Source organism: Macaca mulatta, chromosome 1, assembly GCF_049350105.2.
Source record: "Macaca mulatta isolate MMU2019108-1 chromosome 1, T2T-MMU8v2.0, whole genome shotgun sequence".
In the NCBI taxonomy this organism is placed as follows: domain Eukaryota; kingdom Metazoa; phylum Chordata; class Mammalia; order Primates; family Cercopithecidae; genus Macaca; species Macaca mulatta.
The window spans coordinates 64013828-64040457 of NC_133406.1; the positions used below are offsets into that span (position 1 = coordinate 64013828).

Sequence of the window (26630 nt, forward strand, 5' to 3'; positions counted from 1 at the left end):
AGAGCAAGCCCTTTTGTAGTTTCTGAGCTAATCATGACTGCAAAGGAAGTTCTATAGGTAGCGTCAGATCTACCACCTAGTAAACCTGCTACCAACCAGATCTAGAATCTAGGATTCTAGATCAAGTGCTGGGCAACATGATACCTCTGCAACTTGGCATCTCTGTATATCCCTCCAGTTGGTTCGGCCCATCAGGACTAACATTGCACCTCATATCCTAGTCTCTCTTGTAGGCAGAAGCCTTGCCTAAACTCTAAGCTGCTTAGCTCACATTCTGTCTTGCTTTTTTTTTTTTTTTTGGAGGAGGTTCAGATATAAAATATACAGAAAAGAAATATAATGAATCTCCATGTACCAAACACCTGGATTAAACAGTTATCTCCATTTTGCCAGATTTGTTTCATCTACTTCAATCTCCCTAAACATTTACGTTTGTACAGGAGAAACTGGATAAATACCTAATTCTACACCCTACCTCCCATTTTAAGTCATTTTTCAGAATAATGAGTTAGTGACCTAGTAACCTCCACTGTAGTGACCAATAGTTTTTTTTTCTGAATATGGTTATGAACTCATAGATTATTGTTTGTATTTGATGTGTTTCAGCCCATTGTAGTCACTATTAATTGTTTTAGATGCTCATATTGTCTCATCTTAGGTTAATAAGTATCTCTTCAGGTTGACTCCAATGGCCTTTTGACGTGATCCTGTAGGACTTCGATGGTTTCCTTGCTTTCTGGCAAAAAAAAAGATGTTCCAGGATCTATATCCTGCACCATACATGGAGTCAGCCATTTCTCTAGGGGGCCTTGATTCCTTTTAGTAGAGAACACAGTTTGGGCTGTAGGACTGAATTATTTTTGTGAACCTCCTCTCCTACGATTACAGCCTGCACCCCTGCTTATAGCCAGTATGAACTCTTGCTGGGCATCAACAGATCGAAAACCACCATGTAGTTCTTCCTCATTCTTAACAAAGATTCATCTCTTGAGAATTTTGTGCTCTACCTCCATTGTAGTCTTTATGGTTCTGAAACTTTTGCTTCAGTCACCCTGAATTTTGCCAGCCATATGCATGCCATACCTTGGATTGCCAAACTGCCCTCACTGGAGCCAGTTTCTCTGGTTAGAATAGTTGTCCCAACTCATGCTTAATACTCTAGTAAGCAAGGTTCCACCTGGGCTCAGGTTAACTTTTGCTCCCTGTGTTCTACCAGCATTCCATTTATCCGAAACCCTCCCTCACCTCATCAAGATCTTATTTGGTCTTTAATGATTTGCTCTGCTGCTTCCTGGGTTCTAAAGAACCCAGTTCAGGAGTTCCTGTTTCAGTTCGAGATCTTATTGGCCTGTCTAATCAGGTTGGTGTCAGCCCAGCTAGGATTAGGCAGAGTGGTATGGGGGGTTGTAGTGCACTTTTGGCACAGCATGTATTTGGCTGACTACTTCTCTATCTTTTCTTTCCTATTGTGATTCATGAGTCTCAGCATCTTCTGAATGGTGTTTGGTGGGTCATCATGTTGATTTCCTGCTCTAGGGAGTAGCATACTCTGGCTGTGTATCATTGGCACACGGATTTAAGGTTAGATGATGGGCTGCAGTTTTGTTAAATGGAACAATATGAAGAGATGGCATTATAAAGAGGCTTGGCAGCAGGGCCCATTTGAATGGTTGGTTCTTGGTTCCCATGTTGATATAGGCAGATCCTTGACAGGAATTTTGTATGGCCCCAAATATGGTAAATCGCTGGTACATCAAGTCATCCTCAGAGTTGTCTCTGTAACTGTCTTGAATGCAGTTTTGTGAATCTCTGGAGATTGTCTGTATAGGGCTTAATCATTTAGTTATTTTAGTTGAGCCTGTTTAGCTTCTTCATAAGAAGATAAGAAATGTGAAAGAGATGCAGACAGTAGGGAAAAAGCTAGGAGCTTTGTTCCCCCCTTCTCTACTTGGATTCTGGAACTGGACTCATAGGTGAGTAGTGAGGAGCTGGGCTTAAGCGAATTAATCCTGGATCTAGCTCTGCTTTGTGCTTGCTCCAGTCCTTGTGTCAAAGTTCACTTTGAGCCACTCAGAATAGCATGTGGAGTGGTCATTCAGGACTGTGCTAACTTACACTTCATTTTATCAAATGGGAGATCCAGTAATTTATAGTCTATTATTTCTGGAGTCTGGAGATGGCTCTGTATAAGCTTTGCTGAAGCAGATTTTATTACATTAGAAGAGAACCTAGCTGGCTGCATCCAACACCAGAAGCTTTTAGATGCTAAGTAAAGAGGTCATAGTTAAGGTAACAGAATGACTCTGGAACCCATTACCCCACCCAAGAAGGAGAGTAATGAATTCTGGGTTGGCCTCTTTTCATTTCCCTTTGATTTTGAGTAATAAATTCCCTCCTTACTTCCCAGCTGAACAATTTGGGAGTCTGTATTCCCTAGAAAGACTCTGTTCACATACCCATCAGGCTAAATTAGGTGAAAACTCTTTGGCCTTAATGAATGTTGAAGGATTTTAAAGGGCTAATGGAAATTCTTCTAGAAGTAACAATTCCCATTCTGTTGGTGAGGCAGTTCTGAAGAAATTCCCTGAACCTCTTAGGTTATTTTATACAGCAAAAGAGCCAGCATTAGGTTTTCTTTGCTAATAGATGACAGGGAGAATGTAGACACTTGGAATCCATGGAGAATCCCTAAGTTGCATTTTAGCCTTTGTGTTTTGTCTCCTTTCCTAACCTTTTTATCAGAGCTGATCACAGGAAACAGCACGATAGATTTGCATGACTTATCTCCCTGCCTTCTCCTGCCATTCTTTTAGAAAGTGGTGAGTGGCTGCCTGCCAGGTAAAATCTGGGTGACAAAATCTAAAGTTAGATTCAGAGTTATAAGCATAGCCCCTACCCAGGTTGCTTCCAAAGAAAAGAAAGGAAAAATGTTGTGCAAAATCTTGCTTCCTTGCCTTTAAATTGGGTACTTACCACATTAGAATCGTGCATTGTGCTAGTTGTACTCCTGTTGATTGATTGATTTCATTCTACATTCATGGAACACCAACAATGTGCCTGGTACTATGCTGAGTACCTGAGATAAAAAGATAAACAGGAGTTGGTCCTTACCACTTAGAGCTCACAGTCTACTACTGGGAGAGTGTGGGAAGGTCTGATAAAAGCTATAATGGTCTTGCCACATAATTTGCTTTTGTATCTTAAAGCCAGTGGGGAACCATGGAAATATTTTAAGTAGGAGAGTGACATGATTCATTTGCATTTTATTTTATTTTTTAAATGAGGCAGAGTCTTGCTCTGTCGCCCAGGCTTGAGTGCAATAGTGTGATCATAGCTCACTGTAACCTCAGACTCCTGGGCTCAAGTGATCCTCTTGCCTCAGCCTCTTAAGTAGCAGGGATTACAGTTGTGCACCACTACACACTGCTATTTTTTTTTTTTTTTTGAAACAGGGTTTCACTCTTGTTTCCCAGGATGGAGTGCAGTGGTGTGATCATGACTCGCTGCAGCCTCACCTACCTGGGTTCAAGCGATCCTCCTGCCTCAGCCTCCCAAGGTGCTGCTATTACAGGCGTGAGCCACTATGTTTGGCCCCATTTGTATTTTTGAAAGATCACTGGTGGCAGTGAAGATACCAGTGGGTTGGAGGGAGGGAGACTAGAGGCAATAACAGTTTAGATAACAGATATTTGTTGAGCCCCTGCTAAGTGCCAGGCACAGATACAGGTGCTGGGAACCTAGGGGGCGAGTGAATAAGACAGTCTCTGCCCTCATGGAGCTTACATTCTAGTAGTGATGGAGTAGTGTGGTAGTAGGGAAGCAGACTATATACATGCAACAAATGATATTTTTTCAGATAGTGGTAAGTAATTTGAAAAAAAAAATAGAGCTATGGGAGTTAGAGTGTTTGGGCATTGGGATGGGTACTGATGGGGGTGGGCAGTGAAGGCCTCTCTGAGGAGGTGATATTTGAGCTGAGACAGCTATGAGAAGATCTAGGCAAGAGTGGTCCTGATGGGTATAACAGCAAGTACAGGGACCTAAGATGTGAACAGGCTTGGCATGGTGTTTAAGCACCGTAAAGATGGTCAGAGTGGCTGGAGCATAGTGGAGCCCAGAGGAGCAAGTAATAGTTAGATGAGGATGAAGCACCTTCTAAACCATGGGAAGGAATCTGGATTAATTCCAGTGGAGTAAGAAACACTGTGATTAATTAAATCAGGGGTCAGCAAACTACAGCCCATGGGTCAAATCTGTCCTGCTGCCTATTTTTATGAATAAGCCATATTGGAACACTGTCACACCCATGGGTTTGCATATCCTCCATGGCTATTTTTAATGTTACAAGAGCAGAGTTGAGTAATTTCAACAGAAAACATGGCCCAGAAGCCTAAAATATTTACTATCTGGCCTTTATAGAAAAAGTTTACTACCCCTGAATTAAATGATCTAATTTAAGTTTTGAGGAGACACTCTGGTTGCTGTTGAGATAATTAATGGTAGGCGACAAGAGTATATCTGAATAGTTCAGTTAAGAAATAACTAGGTGTTGAGCTACCAGAAAGCAAAGATCACACCGTTTTTGTTCCGTTTAAATACGCCTAGCTATACTTTATACTTATTAAATATTGTTGAATGAATGATGAGATGCTGAATAAGGGAATGCCAGTGAATATGAAGGGGAAGTGAGGTTTTGAGAGATATTTAGGAGGTAAAAAATCAGTGCAGCTCACTGTTGACAAGGTGAATAGAAATAGGAGTAGGACAGAAGGAGGACTGTAGGTGCTCTTCAGGCTTCTGGTACAGGGATCTTGGTGCATGGTTAGTGTTCCATGAACATAGAATGAAATAGATCAATCAACAGGCTATTAACTGAGACAGGAGAAGTGGAGATACAAAGAGCATATGCTACCAGAAAGAAGGAGTTAACCTTTGGACATGGGACACCTGGGACATCCAGGTAGCAATGTCTAAAAGGTAATTGGAAAGACAAAGCTCAGTGGCATGATGCCTAGACTTATGGTAACCAGAATTCCGGAGTCATCAGCTAGTGTGGGCTCTCCTAAGAAGGGTGCTTGATGAGAAGGGCAGGGATAGATTCCATAAGGCATTCATTTCCATTACATTTTGGATCCAGAGAGGAGGCAAAGGTAACTAGCTGTGTGGACAGTTTGCATCAGTCAGTCAGGTCATCCCATGACCATGGAATATTTTTTCTGCAGAAGCTGATAGGCTCAGATGAAGCCTTGCCTTATCTGTTCCTCTGGCCGCCAACCTCTTTCTCTTAGTTGGGTTGGCTGGGGCAGCTGGGAGGTTTCCTCCCAGACTCCCTGCTAACGTTGGAACATTTGTGGCCTTTTAATTCTGTAGGCGATTCATATTTGCATTTATCTTTTTTTTTTTTTTTTTTTTTTTTAAGAGACAGGGTCTCATCCTGTCACCCAGGCTGGAGTGTGATGGCATGATCATAGCTCACTGCAGCCTCGACCTTCCAGGCTGAAGTGATCCTCCCACCTCAGCCTCCCAAGTAACTGGGACCATAGGTGCATGCCACCAAGCCCAGCTAATTTTTTATTTTTTTGTAGAGGCAGGATCTCTCTATGTTCCCCAGGCTGATCTCAAACTCCTGGGCTCAAGTGTTCCTCTCACTTTGACTTTCCAGAGTACTGGGATTACAGGAGTGAGCCAACATGTTTGCATTTATCTAGTTGAGGCTATGGGTAGGTAGGAGGGTCTAGTTGTCCTTGGTGTTTTGTTAGAGCAAGAATTCTCTGACACAAGGGTTAGGCAAGTGGCTAAATTTTATTAAACATTGTTAAATATTAATAAATTTATTAAATATTATTAAATATTGTGGGCTCTTTTAACCCACAAAGCTAGATAAACTCCTTACATGTCCTGAACAATAGCTTCCCCTTTCCTTTTTGTCAGGGGAAGGGGAACCACAGAAATACTTAATAAAAAAAGCACTTGTGCTGAAAGTGGTCTTAAAACTGGATGCAAATCTCACCTTTACAAAAGTCCATTACGAAAACTCAAGGATGAAATCAACATTGTAAAGGGAGTAGGGAAGGAGGACCACTCTCTATCCCACTCTTCCACCCCCCTCATATTTTTTTCAGCATACTGTCACACCTCTATTGTTTTTACATTTTTCGAAGACATTTTTCGAAGACATTTTAACCCAGTCTTACATATAATGTTCACATTTTGGGGTCCCATATGTTTTATGAGTTTCTCCTTTTCTAAGGAAACAGTTGAGTGATAGTTTTGCTACTCCTCTAACCTAAATTATTCCTGTCATGAGGTTAGTAACTTCTGACAGACAGAGGTAAGTAGTCTAAAGCCTGATTACCTGGTCCCAAAGTGGAGGAAATGGAGCCTTGAACCAAATAAATAGGTAGTAAAGGTAAATTTAAAATATGAAAAAAAATTTTTTGAAAGGCATCTGTTGATGAGTATTATTTCCACCTCTGTCTGGTCCACCCTGTAGAACCCGTGCTCCTTATTATATGTCACTCTTAATAGTTCCTTATATAGCTGTGCAGTGTTTATGTAAATAAAAGGAGATATGAACATATGTTCTTACGCCCTCACATTCTTTTACATGAAAGGTAACTCATTATATAACCTGTTCTGTACTATTTTGTCCTTAACAGTATGTCTTGGGGATCTTTCCATGTTGGTACAGAGAAAGCTTTCTCATTCATATATCAGAGCTGCATAGTATTCCATTGTGTGGATGGCTGCCTCCTACTTTATTGACTCAGTTCCTTACAAATGTGCACTTGAGTTGTTTCCAGTATTTGCTATTACAAGCAATACTCCAGTGAACAAAAGCAGCTTTTTAAAGGGTCGCACAGTACTGCATATGCTACTTAAAATGAGATTATTATTCTTCATTCTTAGAATGCCAGTTGGTTTTGTTGGTTGATAAATTCCCAATTACTCGTATTCACGAGTGCAACATTGATGATGAATCTGACATCCCTTCATAACTTAAGAATCATTAGTATTACTGCCCCATGGAGGCATACTATTCTATCTCAGGTTTATTTCAATAATAAAACCTTTGGAAATTGTAATAATGAAACCTACTTAAGGCCCTTTGCTTAAGAAGTCTGAATCACTGATCACTGCAATTACTGCCATGGCAGCTGTAGAGCAATTTAACAGGATAATAGTGAATAAGATAAATTACACTTCAGATTCTTAATGGATTGATGTGCAGAAGTATGCAAGGGAAGATGGGGGTGGGAGAGGAGCGCCTTTAAAATTTCAGCACACAGTAATAAAATAAGGAACTGGGCCATTGTAGCCATTACTACTAGGAATTAGTCATCTCCTACAAACCTCTGGGGCTCTGTGGTGGGCAGAACGTCCTGTTTATTATAGACAACAAATTGGGTTAATTCTCTTGTTTGTGTGCCTCTGTGGAGTGGCTGGAAATTCTAGGTGATTTGCTAATTGTCTTATTTGGAATACTCCCCTTTCTACTAAAGAATTAGTATCTTTGGTATAAAAATAGGGAGGCAGACCAGTTTTACAAATAGCTGCTGGCCAGGAGAATAACAGTTTCTGCCAGGTGAGCGGTTAAAAAAAGGCAGACTGGAAAAATAACTGTGGAATGGTGTTTCTTATTTACAAGGCTAACATAAAGTCTCCCTGTGTGTTGGGGATGGGGGAGGGGACGGATCGGTTAAGAAGTAAGTACAGTGCTTGCTTTGTATGTCCCTCAATTTGTGTTTAGGGGAGAATAGTGAGGATGTGGTCATATGGGTAGGCGTGGGGCCCAAGGAAGGGGCCCAAGGAAGCAAATCCAGGAGACTTGGCTGCAGTTCTACCCTTATGGACATTCCTTGGCACCTGGTCACATTGTGGACACCTCAATATCTGCTGGTATTGATCTTGTATACCTTCACTCTCAGTACAAAACACTTAGCACCCATTATCTCATTCTTCCCCACCAAAGCCCTTGGAGATGAAGAGCAGGAGAATGAAGTCTTGTCTCTCTTAATGTTTAATCAGTATTAACACACCTTTAAGTGCCATTGGATTTAGAGCAGTGTTGTGTTGATATTAAAGCAAGCTAAATTGTCTTGAAGTGTAGAAAGCACTTTTAGAAAAAGGAACAAGTTTAGGCTGAGAGGACAAGACAGATGAGGTTACTCCTCTAAGCTGGAAAAGATCTTGTGTCAAAGGAGGAAGCCTCAGAGATAATCTGGGCCAGAAGATTCTGTGTTCAAATCCTGGTTCTGCCTCTTGGTCAAGTTATATAACCTCTGATTTATAATTACTTTAATCCATAACATAAAGAGAGTGATATCTACCATGCAGTTTTTTTTTTTAAATGATTAAACAAGATAATAGAAATAAAGTTGGCCCTCAATAGGTGGTAGCTGATACTATTAATATTATTAACAGAGAGTCTTCTAAAAAGTCTCATTTATAGTTTTGGAGCAAAGGAAGGCATTCTCTTTTACTTGAGGAGATTGGTACTTCTGGCAGTAAATCAAGAGGGCTGCCTTTAGGGTTGGGAAGCATATTGACAGTATTGGAGGAAGGTGTTAGTTGCCATGGCAACCTGGGAATTCATTTGGAGGGAGAGTTGTGACTGGAGGTTATCTCACTGTAAGAGACTGACTGGTGGAGATAAAAAAAAAAAAAAAGCTCGTCTGGCAGGAATGAAATCTTGCTTGCTGTATATCTGCAGGAAATACCAAGAGATGTGCTCTAGAGAAAGAGCCAAACATGAGTCAGAATGATGTGCAGGCCTTCTTCGGCAATGGGTGGTTGTGTCTTAGTGGGCCTAAATGCTGCCACCAGTTGATTGCTTTTGTTCGCATGTATTACTTTGGTAAAAAATAAATGTATGAATGGGATTTCAGTGAACTGTGTTTTTTCGTGGGGTTCTTTTCTTTTTTTTTTTTTTTTGTCATCTGAAAACATGACATCAGATTGTTGCATATTTTCCTACAGTTGGTTTAGTCCCCAAAAAGGTTTTAGTAAAAGAGCACGGATACAGAGCGTACCTGAATCATTTATCTTGTTCCTAAGGTAAATGACATAATGAATACAAGTATTTCCTCTTGATTGGGCAGGTAAGACTTTTTTTTTTTTTCCTGTAAAGGTTCTTCTGATAGTGCCACTTGATTACTGATTTTGAAAAGCCTCTTGGTACGATGTACATAATGTCCATTGTTAGTTTGTCTGCTTGTTTACTGCCTTTGCTGTTATCTGTTACCTTCTGATTGCAGCCTTGCCTGGAGACAGGGCTGGACCAAATGAACCCCTTACAACAGCAAGATTCTAGAGTTGCTATTTAATTTTTTACAGGCTTCCAGTGCTTACTCACATCTATTTCCTTCCTTCCCTTTCAAGTTAGAGGTAGTCATTTCACTTGCGTTGGCTGGCAAAATGTGGCCATACATGGCAATTCTGGGCAGAAGCAGTTGCCAGTATGGGACAGTTCAGTGCTCTCTTTTCCTGCCTTGGTGATCGTGAAAGTTTGTGAGCAGGTGGAACCTCTGTCAGTCTGAGCTCTTGAACTACAATGATGAACAGATTGCCCCTCCCTGACCCTTGTTGGATACACAGCATAAAAAATAAATGACTTTTTGTGATGGTAAGCCACTGAGATTTTGGGGGTTGGTTGTTCATGCAGCAGAACCCAGCCCATTCTTAGTGCTTCAGTAGTCATTTAATACATATCTATTGAGTATTTAAGTTTGTGCTGGGCACTGTTAGGTTGGGGATATAACAGTGAACAACACAGAAGTCTCTTCTCTAATGGAGATTACATCTATGAGGGAAACATAAGTAAACAAAGATAATTAAATATTGAGATAAGTGCTATAAAAGAAAATAAACAAGATCATGCGATAGAAAAATCTCCAAAGAACAAAGAGGCATGAAAAGGAAATGGGAATCCCCCAGGACACTTATTAATGAATTTTAATATTTCCCTATATGTCTTAAGACTCTGGATACTTCTAGAGTAGTTTCTTATGCCTTGGAAAGGGGATAACACTGAAGGCAAGAGAGCAATGTGTTGTATTATTTGGTAGCATGTGACAAAATTAAATAACTAGTGTACTTCAAAATAAATGACAGCCAGGAATGATGTTAGTTTGCTCTGCATCTTTAGAAACTCATTAGTGTCCCACTGGGTTTAGTGGAAGATGAAATCTGAGCTTTGTTTATGTGCTGTGTTAAGCCCCTCCCCGAGGGCATCCATCTTCAGCATTCAGACTTTCCAGAGATCTAGTTGCTTAGTAGGTACTGGTCCAGTTTAATTTTATTAACCAGACTCTCACACTGGGGAGAAGTGGAATGTAAATTGATGCATAATGCTTATATCTTGTATAATATAATTTTGGAAGGAAATAGAATGATGACATATTTCCTTAAATCTTACTTAACTGCTCTCCAGTGAAAACTTTGAGAATGGTTATAACTTTTCTGGAAGAAACATAGGGATAGAGCTCAGGTCTGATCATTGAGGAACATTAGGTTCAGTGCCAGTTGGCAATGATGGTTTACTTTGTGTGACCGTAAGAAATCTCTCGGTATGAGAGTGGGCAGCACCTATTTTATAGCCTTGATAGGAAGAAGTGAGAAAAGTGTTACTTGGGATTTGTAATGGGGTAGGGAGAGCTTTATCTGCTTTTCTTTTCTTCCTTTTCTTTGGGGCAAACCAAAGCAAGGAGAATAGGAGGTCAGGGGAGGAGGCATGTCTAAATGACAGTTATAAGGAAGAATCAATTCCTTCAGAAACTTTGGGCACTGAAAGAGTATGGGCTGTTTAATTCTATGTCCAAACTCAGAAACATGCTTTTGCAACTGCAATGAAGGGAATTCAGAGTGATGTGCATGGTGACATTTGCCCCTCATCCGTCGAGCCAGTCTTATGATCATCCCTGGAGGAAAAGTGAGAATCTCTAAACTGGAGCTCAGATTTTTCTTTCTGTCTTGAATATTTTAGTCATCTCATGTTGGTACATACTCTAAAAATCTGATCTGGATGAAACTCCAGGGAAGTAGGAGAAATTGATCAAAGAACAGCATCGAAGACACACGCATCCTTGCAAATATATGGGTTTATTAATATAGTGTAAATTTCCGTGCCAGGACACATGCTAACAGTTTAATGATGTGTATAGCGAAGTCCCTTGTTAGCCCCATTCAGAAACTCTAAAATAAGTTGCAAGGCTGAAAGTATTGAAGCCAAAGGCCAAAAACAATGATCATGTTACCTAGGGTCTCATGAATAATTCAGCTGAGTTTAATGCTTTTTCCATGGTGAAAATAAAAGCTGAAATATTTGGAATAATATAGGCAGATTGTACCCCCCTTCCTTTTGGGAGGATGGATGGTCATGAGGAATGTAAGGAAGGGTGGAGAAACATAAGGAATCTTTTCATATTTCTTTTAACCAAATATATGGAATCTCTCAACATTCTACCTCTAAAGAAGTAAAAATATAAAAATCAAGTTGGAGATTTAAAGGTGTTCTCTTTGAATGTTCATTAATAACTGAAGATTTGGGCTTGAGAGGCGCTTAGAAAATGGCTCCTAAAGTCCTAGAAAGATGGTTATAGAAATACCAAGAGAGGAGGAATGCTTGTTATTCTTGGTGATAGGAATCACTAAGAATAGTGTATTGGTCTGTTTCAGAAAGATAGTAGTAATTAGACATGAACAAAAGAGCATGTGGATATTCTTGAAAGTTGTGTGCAAATTGAATTACTGTAAATGTAATCATAATTTAAAGGCATTAGAAAAGCATTATAACAAAACCTGCCAGAAGATGAGAATTATTTTTCATAAAGTGAATGTATTTCTTTCTCTCCAGTTCAATTTTTAAACCTAGGTTTTTGTATATTGATTTAACTTAAATTGAGACCTCTGCTGTTCAGGGGATAAAGCTCTGGACATTCTACATCCTTATACTTCAGTTCTTGCCTCTTAAATAGGTAAACTCTCCTATTTCTTTCTACTTTTCTCCTAAAAATAATGAGAAGATAAGCAAGTTAATGGAATCTAAGACTGTTTGAGCTGGGAGGAGCTTAGAGATCATCTAACGCAGGTCACTTATTGGACTGAAACTAAGACCTAAAGAGGTTATGTCATTCTTCAGGGTCCCCACTAATAAAAGAGGAGGCGAATTATTATGAATAGGGCAAACATAACTCAAAGAAGGGATTCTTTTTATTAGAAAATATGAGAAAGGAAACAGACCTGCCTGACATGGCCCATTTCTTTCATTCTCTATGGTTTTTTTTGTTTGTTTTTTGTTTTTGAGGTGGAGTCTTGCTCTTGTTGCCCAGACTGGGGTGCAATGGCACGATCTCGGCTCACTGCACCCCCCGCCTTCCCGTTTCAAGCGATTCTCCTGCCTCAGTCTCACGAGTAGCTGGGATTACAGGCATGTGCTACCACGCCTGGCTAATTTTGTATTTTTAGTAGAGACAGAGTTTCTCCATGTTGGTCAGGCTGGTCTTGAACTCCTGATCTCAGGTGATCTTCCCGCCTCGGCCTCCCAAAGTGCTGGGATTACAGGCATGAGCCACCGCACCTGACCTTCTATATTTTTTATTGCTTAAAATATGATGAGATGCCTGGACATTCAGCTGCCATCTTGTGATGTAAAGTGCTGTGTTAACTCACTGAAGAATTGTACAAAACAACATGGATGAATCTCATAATAAGGAGTGAAAGAGACATGAAACAAGAGTGCATCCTATATGATTCAATTTATATGAAATTTTAAAAGAGGCAGGACCAATCAATCTACGGTGACAGTAATCCCTATCATGGTCACCCTTATGGAAGGGTAATGACTGGAAGGGAGCCCAAAGGGGCTTTTAGAGCGCTAGCGATGCTCTGTTTTTTATCTGGGTGCTAGTTGCATGATTTTGTTCACTTTGTGAAAATTCTTTAAGCTGGCTACTTAAGAGTTGTGTTCCTTCTGTATCTACATTACATTTTAATAAAAGGTTCACATTTAAAAATGTAAACTATTTACAAGCAGAAGATGAGGCTTTGGGTAAAGTCCCATGGAATAGGTGGACTTAGAGTCATTAGAGAGAATAATTTTTAATTCCAATTTCTACACTGCCTCTAGGCTCTAAAGGCCATTTTCTTTTCTTTATGACACTTCAAGGTTGTTCCCTAGATTTGTTTTTGCCATCTCCAAATTAAAAACAGAGTCTAGAAAAACAGGATAGAGAATGCAGGAGTACAGCCGAATACACAAAGGCATTTGGCATAAACCATGGTATTTCATATTGGTGGGATGGGAGAGAGGAATGGATTTTTCAATAACCAATTTTGAGACAACTGGGTAGCCATTTGGGAAAAAATTAAATTGGATCCCTGTCTTCCTCCTTATATGGAAGTTAATTTTATATTGATTAAAATATACATGTACAAAATGAAACCATAAAATATTAAAAGAAAATATAGAAGTATATATTTTTAAACCATGGAATATAATGTAAGCCTGACTGAAAATTCAGGAGCTATGTAAGAAAAGATTGACAAATTTTAAAAGTTCTACATGGTTAAAAATAGTATCATAAAGCCAAAAGATGAACTGGGAAAGATATTTGCAACACATGAGAAGGGGCTAATTTCCTTTATAAAGTGTTCATACAGTCAACAAAAAGTCAAAAAAGATCAGCAATCCAAAGAAAAAATGAGCAAAGAACATGAGCTGTTGTTTCAAACAGAATAACTAAATAACTTACTAACACCTGCAAAGACTTATTGCAACATGGAAACCTATGAACATAGGAAATGAATGATGCCAGGTCTTATTCATAATAGAGGAATACAAATTCAATTGCAAATACAATATGTAGTCATTTTTCACATATCAGATAAAAAACATTTGCTCATACATTGCATTCTGAGTACAGAGTAGCAAGAAGTCTCATATATTGTTGAATGGGCAGTATCAGAAAGAATTTAAGATGTATATACCCTTTGACTTACTGGTTCCCTTCTAGGACTTTATTCTGTAGATACACCCACATCTACATTCATTACAACATTGTTTATGGCAGCAAAAAATTGGAAACAATGGCAGGTACCACCAAAAAGGGACTGGTTGAATAAATGAAAGCATAGCTATGCAGTGGAATGCTATGCAGCTGGTAGAAAGAAGGGGCAGATTGATACGTTCTATACGAAAAAATCTCCGAGATACACTGTTAAATGAAAAAAAAGTGGCACATGTGCCACATTTTAAAAAGGGAAGGAGCATATACACAGATGGTTGTATACACAGAGAATATTTCTTGAAGGATATATAAGAAAATGGTTTCCTCAGAGGTATAGAACTTTGGGGAAGGGTAGGGATGAGAGGGAAACTTGCTTGTCATTGTTTACTGTTTCGTATTGAGAATGTTTTCCCCAGGTGAATGAATGTTATACTCATTTAGGAAAACAGACAAAACTAATTAAACCAAACCATTTCTATATGGTGATTATTAACGGAGATGCCATTGGCATTTTAGATGCATTTTGGGACTGTTCCCCACATTCATGACATTACATTCCTTTCCCTTTGCACTAAGTGCCAGTAGCACTTCCCTAGACACTGATAAACAAAAAGTGCTCCTCTAGATTTCTGAAAAGGCCAGGGTGTGGATTGGGTTGGTGGTGGTGTTTGAGTCTAAAAGAATGTAACTTCTCTTAGGGTTTCCTAATTTCCAGGTTATGTTGGTCTGGCAGGGTCTTGACTGACGTGGACGGTTATGGACCTTTACTTAGCGAAAAACTTGAATGAACTTCCTTTCTAGAACTCACGGTTTTCATTCAGTGAGACTAGACTTTGCCCTGGAGCAGTGACTGGTCAGGGAGCTGTATCTAAGTGGGAGCTGCACCTGTGTGGGCAAAAGTGTGGCGCTCAGATTTTTGTAACAATGGTCAAGATTTCAGGAAGCAGGATTTTGGTTCCTTTGCTTTAAAAAGCATGGAGAATGGCCGAATGTGGTGGCTCACACCTGTAATCCCAGCACTTTGAGAGGCTGAGGTGGGCAGATCACCTGAGGCCAGGAGTTTGAGACCAGCCTAGTCGACACGGCAAAACTCCGTGTCTACTAAAAATACAAAGCTGAGCATGGTGACACTTGCCTATAGTCCCAGCTACTTGGGAGGCTGTGGCACGAGAATCACTTGAGCCCAGGAGGCAGAGGTTGCAGCAAGCCGGAATCACACCACTGCACTCCAGCCTGGGCAACAGAGCGAGACTCCATCTCAAAAAAAAAAAATTAAAAAAAGCATAGAGGATTGGTTGTATCCTAATAGCACTGTTCCATTTTTCTGTGGTGTGCTTTTTAGCTTTTTTCCTAACAAAAAAATCTTACCACATGATTCTCTGCCAACAGATTTTCCTGAGCTGGAAGGAACAGATGTTTCTGTTGGAAATGGGCATCTGTTTCTCCCCTCACTGTGGCGTGTGCTTCCTATGAGCCCAGGCCCATGTAACAGTGAATTATCATTAGAAGGCTCTCTTGTAAGATTCACAGGGAAGAATCTGTAAGACCCTAGTCTTCCAGGAGGTCAGAAGGAGAGCAGAATGGAGGGTGAGCTTCAGAGCACAGAGCAATGCAAGGGGAAACAGTGCTGCTGTCCTGTCTGCTTGGCAGTGACCAGCAGCTGCATCTGGCCCTCATCAAACAGGAGGCGAGTTACTGAGACAGTAGAGAAACCCTGAGTCTTTAGAACTGTATTATCTACCTGGGCCTTATAACCTGGACATTCCCGGGGGTAAATTATATCCAAGTAGAAATCTTCCTTCTCAGAACATACCCAGAAATAATGATTCTCTATTTTGAGTACTTTCTTGTGCAGTATACTAACCAGGTGCCTACTGCTATAAATTAATTTTTTTTCTTTTTCCTTTTTCTCTTTTTTGATGGAGTCTCGCTCTGTCACCCAGGCTGGAGTGCAGTGGCACGATCTCAGCTCTCTGCAGTCTCAACCTCCCGGGTTCAAGCGATTCTCCTGCCTCAGCTTCCTGAGTAGCTGGGATTACAGGCATGCGCCACCACGCCCAGCTAATTTTTGCGTTTTTGGTAGAGACAGGGTTTCACCATGTTGGCCAGGCTGGTCTTGAACTCCTGAGCCAGGTCCTCCACTCGCCTCAGCTTCCCAAAGAGCTGGGATTACAGGTAAGAGCCACTGTGCCCAGCACATTTTTTCTTTAATCTAAGTGTACACATTAATGCATAGGAAATCCCCACCTTTCCCCAACCCCCTAGTTTTTCTTTTCCTTTTTTTAAAAACTGGATTTTCTTTCATTCTTTCTCTTTCTGCTTCCCATCCCTTGCCCTCCCCAAGGAGTGTCGTAGGTACCCCCAGACCATTGCCTCAAAGCATTCAGGATAGTGCTCTGCTGATTTTTAAAAAAAAAATTTAAAATAACATTTCCTGCTTTTTCTAATTAGAAAAGCAACATGTTTATCATAGACAATTTGGAAAATACAGAAAAGCAAAGTGAAGAAAATAATTATCAAGGAAAACAATATACCTTTCTTTTAAGCCATCATTTTCTCTCCATCTTTGCAGTCACAAACTCCTTTGTTCCACTTTTTATGTCTTAGAGTAGCTGGGGGTTGGCACACAGATGGTTGGAAGTCCTTGGATCTCTCTGTCTCCCTGTGTTGTAAGAGTACAGAAATACAGCAGGCAGCTCTTTGGCTTTGTTTTGAAGCCCTGCAGAATGGGAGAATGCTCTGCATCACTGGAGGACATTTGACTGCATTAATCTCCCAAGAAGAGTGGTTGCTGGGAGGAATGAGCAGAAGGAGTGGTGTGTACTAGACTGTACAGGAGTCTTTCCTCCCAAGGCCTGGTCAGCTTTTGCCCTTGGACAGGGAAAGAGAATATCTGGGGATTTATATTTTCTACCAGAATTTGAGCCTTGTCACCTTGACTGTCCCCTTGTGTCCTTGGGTTTTTAAAATGGAACCTCTTTGTTGTAAAATGTTAGTTGTACAGTTGAATTTTTCAGAGTAGAATTGGGATCCAGAGTGAGAAACTTTCTCCCTGAAGGGGCTCCCTGGACTTTTGCTCTTGGTGAGTTGCTGGCAGATACTGACACTAGAAATAAGTGTCAGAGAGTTCTGATATCATTTCAGTTTCAGACTGACCCCGGAACACCCCTTGAGGACAGCAGTGTGTAAGCTCAAAAGAGATTGTCCTAATTTTGATGACCCTCAGAGTTAAGGCTTCTGGGGGAACTCTTCATTTTCGTAAAAACCCCTCTGTGGGTAGTCACTGTGTTGAGAGATGAAAATTTATGAGCCTTTACCGTTGAAGTTGTTTTTATGACATCATAATATGTGCTTCTACAACTGGATATTGGGCTTGGGAGTATAGACATTGTGGGGCCAGGAGCTTTGCAGACTTCCCTTATTCCCAATTTCTTGGATTTTTTTTCTGTCCCTTCATTCAGTTGATTTTGATGCCCTAGTATCTTTTCCTAGATCCCAGATCAAGAGATACTTTTATTCCTAATTCTCCCTCTGAAAATTCTGTGTCTTTCAGAACAAGACAGGGGAAAAGAGAAATGAGCTTATTAAAAACTATGATATCACAAGGTCAGGAGTCCAAGACCAGCCTAACTAACATGGTGAAACCTCGCCTCTACTAAAAATACAAAAATTATCTGGGCATGGTGGCATGTGCCTATAAATCCCAGCTACTCAGGAGGCTGAGGCAGGAGAATCGTTTGAACCCGGGAGGCTTAGGTTGCAGTGAGCTGAGATCGTGCCACTGCACTCCAGTCTGGGCGACAGAGCAAGACTCAGTCTCAAAAAAAAAAAAAAAACTACGATGAGCTGGGCATGGTGGCTCCTCACGCCTGTAATCCCAGCACTTTGGGAGGCCAAGGCGGGAGGATCACTTGAGTGTAGGAGTTGAAGACCAACCTGGACAACATAGTGAGACCTCATCTCTACTAAAAATAAGAAATTAAAAATTCGCCGGGTGTGATGGCATTTGCCTTAGTCCCTGCTAATCCCTGAGGCTGGAGTGGAATGATTGCCTTACCCCAGGAGTTCAAGCTTGCAGTGAACTGTGATCATGCCACTGCACTCCAGCCTGGGTGACAGAGCAAGATCCTGTCTAAAACAAACAAAAAACTATGATGGTTAAAAAAAAAAAAATCTTGGTGAACAACCTCTCTGGATTGTAATTTCTCAAAGAAAAATATGATGTAAAGATTATTTCTCTTGCTCTTCCTTCCAGGTATTTCATCAAAAAGCATAAATTCCTGAGCTTTGCTGGCAACCATATTACTTTTTCTCTCTTCCTCAGTCCCTGTACCTTTCCTCTTTGTCCATTCTGGAATTGTGGGGGTGATAAATGGATTCAAAAATGCCGTTAAGGGTGATCTTTAGGTAGGCACAGATTCTTTATGATATATCCCTAATTAGGAGCCTTTACAGGTTCTCCCCAAAGCCTCTTTGTGCAGGAATAGGAGCCTGCTGTGTTTTAGACTGGATGGGACTCTGACCAATTATTTTTTGTCTTTCCCCACAGGGCATCGTAGTAGGTGCTCAGTGAAGATGTGTTGGATTGAAGTGGTTTGAATTAAATATGATTTGTATGTAATTTTATATTCAAATAAAGTCTGTTCCTGGTCTGAGTTACTTTTCAAATTATATATTGTTACTCTGAAGATTGTCATTTCCTGAATTTTATTTCCTTTGTTCCTTTTCACCCACTTGCTTCCATTGTTCCAAATTTAGTCGTGTTGGAAGTGAGACTAGATAGGTGTGGAAATAACTGTCGAATTAAATTGTTCAGTCAGGGGAAGAGGGGGTAGATGGCTAAAGACATCAGAATCTTTTGTGTGGACAGAAAATGGAAACTGGTAGAGCAAAAAGGTCAAAAAGTATAAGGAATACCCTGGTTTGCTTTAAATCTCTATTTGCCTTAGAGCAGTCATCTGCAGTGTGGTGACCACAGGCTTTCTAATGTGTATGGGTTTAACTCCCTAGAGAGCAATATTCCTTTGGGGTGAGGAGAGTAGGGGGCAGATTCTTTCCTTCCAGGGGCCTTCTCATTACCTTCTTTTTAAATTTTTAAATTTTTAATTTTTTTTTTTTTTTTGATACGAAATCTCGCTCTGTCACAAGGCTGGAGTGCAGTGGCATGATCTCGGCTCACTGCAACGTCCGCCTCCCGGGTTCAAGTAATTCTTCTGCCTCAGCCTCCTGAGTAGCTGGGACTACAGGCGAGCATCGCCACACCCAGCTAATTTTTGTATTTTTGGTAGAGACGGGGCTTCACTACGTTTGCCAGGATGGTCTCGATCTCTTGACCTGGTGATCCGCCCTCCTCGGCCTCCCAAAGTGCTGGGATTACAAGTGTGAGCCACCGCGCCAGGCCCCATTGCCTTCTAATAGCCCTTTTCTCTTCTCTTTTAGCTCTTGGCACTTGAATTCCTATGACCATTCCCAACACCCCCACATGAAAGTGAGGTGAAAATGCCATCATCTTTCTGCCTATCCTGCTTTTAATCATCTTCCAATACAGCAGCAAGTGCAATTCTAGTCCCTTTCAACCCCTTCCATGTGGGTGTTAGACTGAATGTTTAACTTCTTTATGAAAATGCACATTAGCCATTCAGAAACTTAATCTCCTAATGATTTGTGTGTATTGGTAAAAAAGAAAAGCCATCATCTCTGACTGGTATACTCAGATGTTCCCTTTGGTACACTGATGGCAGGATTTCAGAAGTGAAGGACCATTTAATTTAATTTTGCAGATGGCAGGAGGTAAGCAGGAAAGCTTGGTCACAATATGCCCCCTCCTGGGAGAGTGGCTTCAGTAAATTCAGGTTGCTGAGAGCCTTAGATGTGAGAAATTTAACCCTCTGCCTTCTTTCCACTTCCCCTCCCTTATATAAAACTTGGTGTTTTTGTGTGTGTGTGTGTGTGTGTGTGTGTGTGTGTGTGTGTGTGTGTGTGTGTGTGTGTGTATAGGGTGGGGTAGGGGGTGGAGTTGAGGAAGGGTAGGAAGTTGGAGGGAAGATAATTGCCTGGGTTGAAAAGCCAGTGACTGATGTGAGATTACCTCATAGGGATGCTGCTTTGGGCATATGGATTATGACTAGATACAGATTAACCCATTCCTCTTTAATTGTTTTATGGCCTCATCCTTCTGAAATTGCCCCCTTGTAACCTGAAATCCTTTGGGGGGGTTTCCTTAGGCTGGGAACTCTGCTTGCTGTTGAGAAATAAACCTGCCTCTCTCCAGGGCACGAGTTCCACAGTGAAACTGAGGAGTAGATGGATGAGGAATCTTCTTTTGTTTTATTTTTAAGTGGTGCCCTTCCCACAGGGAAGCAAGCTCAGGATTCTGAATTTGTTAATTGCACAGCAGCTGGGTATTTGCTGCCTAGTCCTGTTGAAATTCCAGGATTGGATATCCAAGCTGTTGGCTTTTAAGATACATCCCCAAATGGTCATCTATCACTCTTTTTTTTTTTTTTTTAGACGAAGTTTCACTCCTATTGCCCAGACTGGAGTGCAATGGCGTGATCTAGGCTCACGGCAACCTCTGCCTCCCGGGTTCAAGCGATTCTCCTGTCTCAGCCTCCTGAGTAGCTGGGATTATAGGCATGTGCCACCACACCTGGCTAATTTTTGTATTTTTAGTAGAAACGGGATTTCTCCATGTTGGCCAGGCCATCCATCACTCTTTTCAGCCAATAGTCACACCCAAAATTTTGGTGACTTTCACAGTCTGCTTATTGGATAAATTTGGTTTCAGATCTTGCCAAAATGAGGCGAAATTGTTTTTCTTCATGCTTCAGAGCCATGCTGCTCTATAAGGAAGTCTATATTAAATAGGTAAAGACATATTTCTTTATAAATCATTCTAGATGGTGGTATTCAGAAACTTGACAAAATTATCTTCCTAAAACTTGTTTGTTCCTGCTTACTAAAGGTTAATAGAAGTAGCTCATGGATAAGTTGTGAACTTTTTAAAGTTTCTGTTTTTTTCTTAAATCCCTCCTGTCTTTGCTCTTTTCCCTTCCTTTGTGGTGGCTGCCAGTCCTGCTTTGCAGGTAACTTCTCCCTCATGAAAACAGAGGAGGATCTGATATCATTAATTTATCCTGATAGTTTGACCATTGTAATGTTGTCAGTGAACATTTGCATTTCAGTTGTTTATCTATGAGTAGAAGGCCCACTGGCTGGGAGTGGTGGCTCTTGCCTGTAATCCCAGCACTTTGGGATGCTGAGGCGGGCACATCACTTGAGGTCAGGAGTTCGAGACTAACCTGGCCAACTTGGTGAAAAATACTAAAAATAAAAAGTAAAAAAATTAGCTGGGCATGGCGGCGCACACGTGGTGTGCTACTTGGGAATCCCAGCTACTTGGGAAGCTGAGGCATGAGAATTGCTTGAACCAGGGAGTCAGGGTTTGCAGTGAGCTGAGATCATGCTACTGCACTCCAGCCTGGACGACAGAGTGAGACTGTCTCAAAAAAAAAAAAAAAAAAGAGAAGAAAATAGAGTAGAACACCTTCTTTTTCTTTTAGTCACTACCAAGTGGGTGAAGAGATATTTATATCGTATGTTTTACAATTACTGATTGATTTATTCATTCACTCATCTGTGCAACAGGTATTTTTTGATTATCATGTATCAGACACTACTCTAGATGCTTTATTTCAGTCAGTACAATAAAGATCTCTCTGTGAGTTAACATTTCAGTGGAGGAAGAGGGAGACAAAGAATAAACATGATGAATATATAAATTGCTAGTATTTAGAAGGTAATAAGTACAGTAAGGAGCATCAAGAATGCTGGGTAGTCGTGAGGGGAGTTGCGTTTTTAAAATGTTTCTTCTTTCTTCTTCTTCTTCTTTTTTTTTTTTTTTTTTTTTTAAAGAGACAAGGTCTCTCTCTGTTGTCCAGGCTGGAGTACAGTGGCACCGTGATAGCTCATTGCAGCCTCCAACTCCTGGGCTCAAGGGATCCTCCTGCCTCAGCCTCCTGAAGTACTTGGGACCACAGTCACGTACCACTATGCCTGGCTAATATCTTAATTTTTAATTTTAATTTTTGTAGAGACAGGGTCTCATTTTGTTGCCCAGGCTGGTCTCAAACTCCTGGCTTCAAGCAATCCGCCCACCTCAGCTTCCTAAAGTACTGGGATTACAGGTGTGAGCTACCAGTACCTGGGCCAGGTTTCATTTTAAAATAAGGAGTAGGGAGCTTTAAATGAGGCCTCATGGAATAGGTCACATTTGTGCAAAGATTTAAAGGAGGTAAGAGTGTAACCTGCATGGATATTGAGGGAAGGGCATTTCAGGCAGAGGAAACAGCCAGTTTAAAGGTCTTAAGGTGGAGCCCTAAGGCTCGAGTGTGCTTGGTGTATTTGAGGAATGGCAAGAAGGCCACTGAGGCTGAAGCAGAGTAGTCTGGTGGGAATGAGGGGAAAGTACTAGGAGATGAGGTCAGAGAGGAGAGAGTGAGAGGTTTTTAGGAGGAAAGGAGGAGATGCCTGATCACATCATGCCATGTTAGGCTGTTGGCTTTTATTCTGTAAATATCTATATCTACATCAATTATATCTCTATCATGTAAACACTCTCAGATCTTACAACTTTCCATCTTTATCGTCTTCTGAACTCCATAAGATCTTTCTAAGAATTGAGGGGAAAGTTGATTATAAGGGAGAATATACAAAACCTTGCATTGAAACCTTACTAGAGACCTGGAACCTACTCTTTTTGGGACTTGGCAAATTGATGAGATTCCACGCGCCCCCACCCCCCATTCTCTGGCACACAGAACAGGAATACTTATATAGCTTACTCTCATCCCAACCTTTCCCTTCGTCTGCTTCAAGAATCTCAAATACTTACAATTTTTGGCATATTTGACATTATTTTAATTTCTGAACGTGTTTTCCCACTGTTAACCCTCTTACCCCAGACAGCATTTTGAAACACTTTTTTCTCTCTCTTTTTTTTTTTGGCAGGGTCTCTGTCACCCAGGCTGGAGTGCAGTGGTGTGATCATGGCTTACTGTAGCCTTGACTTCCTGGGCTCAGGCAATCCTCCCACCTCAGCCTCCCGGGTAGCTGGGGCCACAGACATGCACCACCACACCTGGCTATTTTTGTTTGTTTGTTTTTTGTAGAGACAAGGTCTCCTTATGTTGCCTAGCCTGGTCTTGAACCCCTGGACTCAAGCGATGCTCCTGCCTCAGCTTCCCAAAAGTGCTGGGATTATAGGCATAAGCCACCGTGCTTGGCCCTGAAACACTTTTCTATACCGGAAATGAACTTTCTGACAGCATCTCATTAAATGAAATAATAGAAGTGAAAGCACTTTGAAACTCAGAAAGTCCAGGAAGAAATCGGCAGGCTGTTTCCACTCTCTTCATTTACCCACCTGCATGCTGGAGGATGTACATAGCCAGAGGATCACTTTGGAGGCATTTCATTTCATTGGGGGAGGGGGGCGGGGGGCAGTTCTTTTGGCCAGTTGAATATTGGGCGTATCTGGATCTAGTCTAGCCCCGACCTCGTTACAAGTCCCTGGATTTCTTTGTGCTACAAAGTCCAGCATTGGTGTGGTTTTTCAAGGAAGGATATAGAATGGTTTATTTTGGATGAGAATTTCATTTTGTGTACCTGATTTTGTATTTTTTTTTCCTCTTAAGACAAGGTTTCACTATGTTGCCCCAGATGGTTGCCAGCTCCAAGGCTCAGGCAGTTCTCCCCCGTCAGCCTCCTGAATAGCTGGGATTACAGAAACGTACCATTGCGCCCAGCCCTTTTGTTTTTGAAAGCTGTCGTGTTACTGCTTAAAGTCTCCAAATTGTTATTGAGAACACTGACCAGAGCCCTGTCCATAGACCAGTGTTTTTCCAAGTGCAGATTGTAACTCCTTTGCAGAGTAGGTTGTGGAGCCATTTTAGCTGACTACTCACCAACTTTCTTCAAAATGTAAATGGAATAGGATAGAAAAAGAATGAAAAATTGTAAAGTGGATTGGATGCAAAAAGGGTAAATATTGTTGTGTCAAACTTTTTTTGGTGGGTGTGTATATGTTCACATACTGGGTCACATTATAACATGTATTGCTCATTATGGGTTGTGGTCAGAGAAAATTCAGAAAACACTGTCTCAGACTGTCCCAAAGTTGTATTTGCTTATTATGGGGACTAATGAGGATAGAAGATGAGTGGCTCAGAAGGTTGTATCTTGGTGAGATAAAAGAAGACATCAAATGACAGTTTTAGAAAAATAATCCCAATTGAGTTTGTTACTCTTCTATGAAGGTAGAAGATCCTGTGCCAGAACATTATGCTCTTCAGGTCAACAGGAACTAAGCTTGTTGTTTCTCTCTGCATAAAGAATTGTGCAATTTCCAGTGGGAACTCCCCTCTGGAGGTGGAGAGGGAAGGGGAAGGAAGAGTGGAGATAGAGGCAATTAGGCAGAAATCTTTATTGTAAGTCTTAGCTGACCCAGGATCTGCACATAGTTAACTCTGAGGCTTTGTTGGAATCTGCCAAAGATTCATTGTTAAAGACAGGGAAAGCACAACTCATTTCCATTTATTTCAGTTCAACATTTATGCCAGCTCTGCTCTAGGTGCTGGGATGTAACAATGAATAAGACATGGTCCAGGACTTAACGGTGCTCCTAACCTGGCAGGGAAGACAGATGTAAATTGCTAATTATTGTACATTGTGCTGAATGTCATAATACAGTGTAAAATGCTCCAGTTTATGAATTAGAGGAACTATGCTTTCAGCCTTTTATTCTGAGAAATGTGCCATTTAACAATAAAGAACTGGGATATAGGTTTCTTTTCTAAAATTTGGGGAAGACTACTTTATTGAAAAGGAAGATGAAATTTCCAAGGGAATCAGGTTCATCCAGTCAAGCTATTGTGTTATTTTGTGTCTTTTCCTCTAAAAGTATTCTAATGTTAAAATTTTTTTAAAAATCAACTTGACATAATACACACCTGCCCAGAGAATGTGGAGACCTGTAAAATAATTTAAAACAAATTTTTTTTATCGTATCCTTAAAAAATAGTGGCAAACATAGTAATAAGAACTTGAGACTAGGTGCGGTGGCTCACGCCTGTAATCCCAGCACTTTGGGAGACTGAGTTGGGCAGATCACTTGAGGTCAGGAGTTTGAGACCAGCCTGGCCAACATAGCGAAATCCTGTCTCTACTAAAATACTTATAATCCTAGCTACTCCAGAAGGTGAGGCATGGGAATCGCTTGAGCCCAGGAGGTGTAGGTTGCAGCCAGCTGAGATCACACCACTGCACTCTAGCCTGGGTGACAAAGCAAGATTCTGTCTCAAAAAAAAAAAAAAAAAAAAAAAAAAGAAAAAGAAAAACAAAAAACCTGGAGTGCTTTTCTTTGATGGAACTTGTAACACTTTGCTTTTACTTTCTTATTGATCTTTAAAATTAATAATAACTTTTTGGGACATGTAAAATCATGACAAATTCTACGAAAGTTCTCTCAAAGCAAGTCATATAGTCCGTTCAGGGTACAGAACCTGAATTCACCAGCTCCAGGCTGATTCACTTTTGTCAGCTGCATCCAACCTAAGCCTGGAACCAGATTGAATCAAATGCTAAGTTTTAATGTCTTTCATTTGGTTATTTTATTTAGTTCAGTGTTTCTTACTGCTAGCTGACTTGGCTCTGAATTTTGTTCCTGCCTCAAGCAAATTCTGAATATGCCCATCTATGGATTTGAACAGTAGGATGTTTTTTCAGAGGTGTGAAATGATCAGGCAGCTCGATAACTTTAGACATACTGTACGTTATGAAGCATTTTCTTGCTTCTTGTTGTCTTTTTCTGGTGGATTGAGTCAATGCAACTGGTAGAATCTTTTCCACTTATGTTATCGAGGCATGTGGTTGAAAAGTGGCCTTTAAATGGTGTGAGGTGGGTAGGCAGGGGATAAATTCTTACCACCGTTTCTCGGATGAGGAAAGTGAAACTCAGAGGCCAAAATCTTCTGACTCACACAGTGATTCTGGGGATGTCTCTAATATCTAAACGATGAGACTGATCTACTTGCAAGGTCAGGGCATGTGGTCATTTTCTTGCTAGCCTTTGGATCACCAAGCTGTCAGTATTTTGAGGGGGAGTATTTGCATTTTGTTTTATTTGGAAAATTCAGCTTGAGGGAGGCATTATTAGAAGATTCTTAGAACCCTCGAGCCCTCTGAAAATGAAAAGTCTCACATTTCCCTTCTACTTTGGCTCTCTCTTGGAGGGGATCACTTACGTCATTAAAAACATTGTAGTTTGCTTATCTAATTCCCACTCTGTGTTCACATTAATAGCTTCCCCTTGCTCTTAAGAACAATTCCATACTTCTTCAGACTATTTGCAATACTCATCAGAGCTTGACCTCTGCCTCTTTCAACAGTTTCATCTTCTTTTCATCTTCTCATTTAAATTCTATGCTCCAGTTACCCTGAATTTCTTCGATTATTTTAGTTCCTTGCATGCAGCTTCTTTTCTCTTGCCTCTGGGACTTTGAACATGCTGTTGGTTGGAGCACTTTTCCTGCCTTCTTCCCATAGGTAATTTCAATCCTTTAAGTC

At 40.8% G+C, this 26630-nt stretch overlaps 1 protein-coding gene and 2 long non-coding RNA genes across 21 annotated transcripts in view; 2 read left to right on the plus strand and 1 right to left on the minus strand.

The window, feature by feature from the left end:
• SRGAP2 (SLIT-ROBO Rho GTPase activating protein 2) overlaps window positions 1-26630 on the plus strand; it is a 249373-nt gene that overhangs the window by 51132 nt on the left and 171611 nt on the right. The gene's annotated exons all lie outside the window — the stretch shown is intronic.
• LOC144341428 (uncharacterized) lies at window positions 15844-24020 on the plus strand. Its single transcript, XR_013418351.1, has 2 exons — window positions 15844-17612; window positions 22126-24020. It is a non-coding gene; the product is annotated as an uncharacterized LOC144341428 (long non-coding RNA).
• LOC144341427 (uncharacterized) lies at window positions 21892-25401 on the minus strand. The gene is made up of 2 exons (XR_013418350.1): window positions 23101-25401; window positions 21892-22163 (listed from the first exon to the last, which is right to left on the minus strand). It is a non-coding gene; the product is annotated as an uncharacterized LOC144341427 (long non-coding RNA).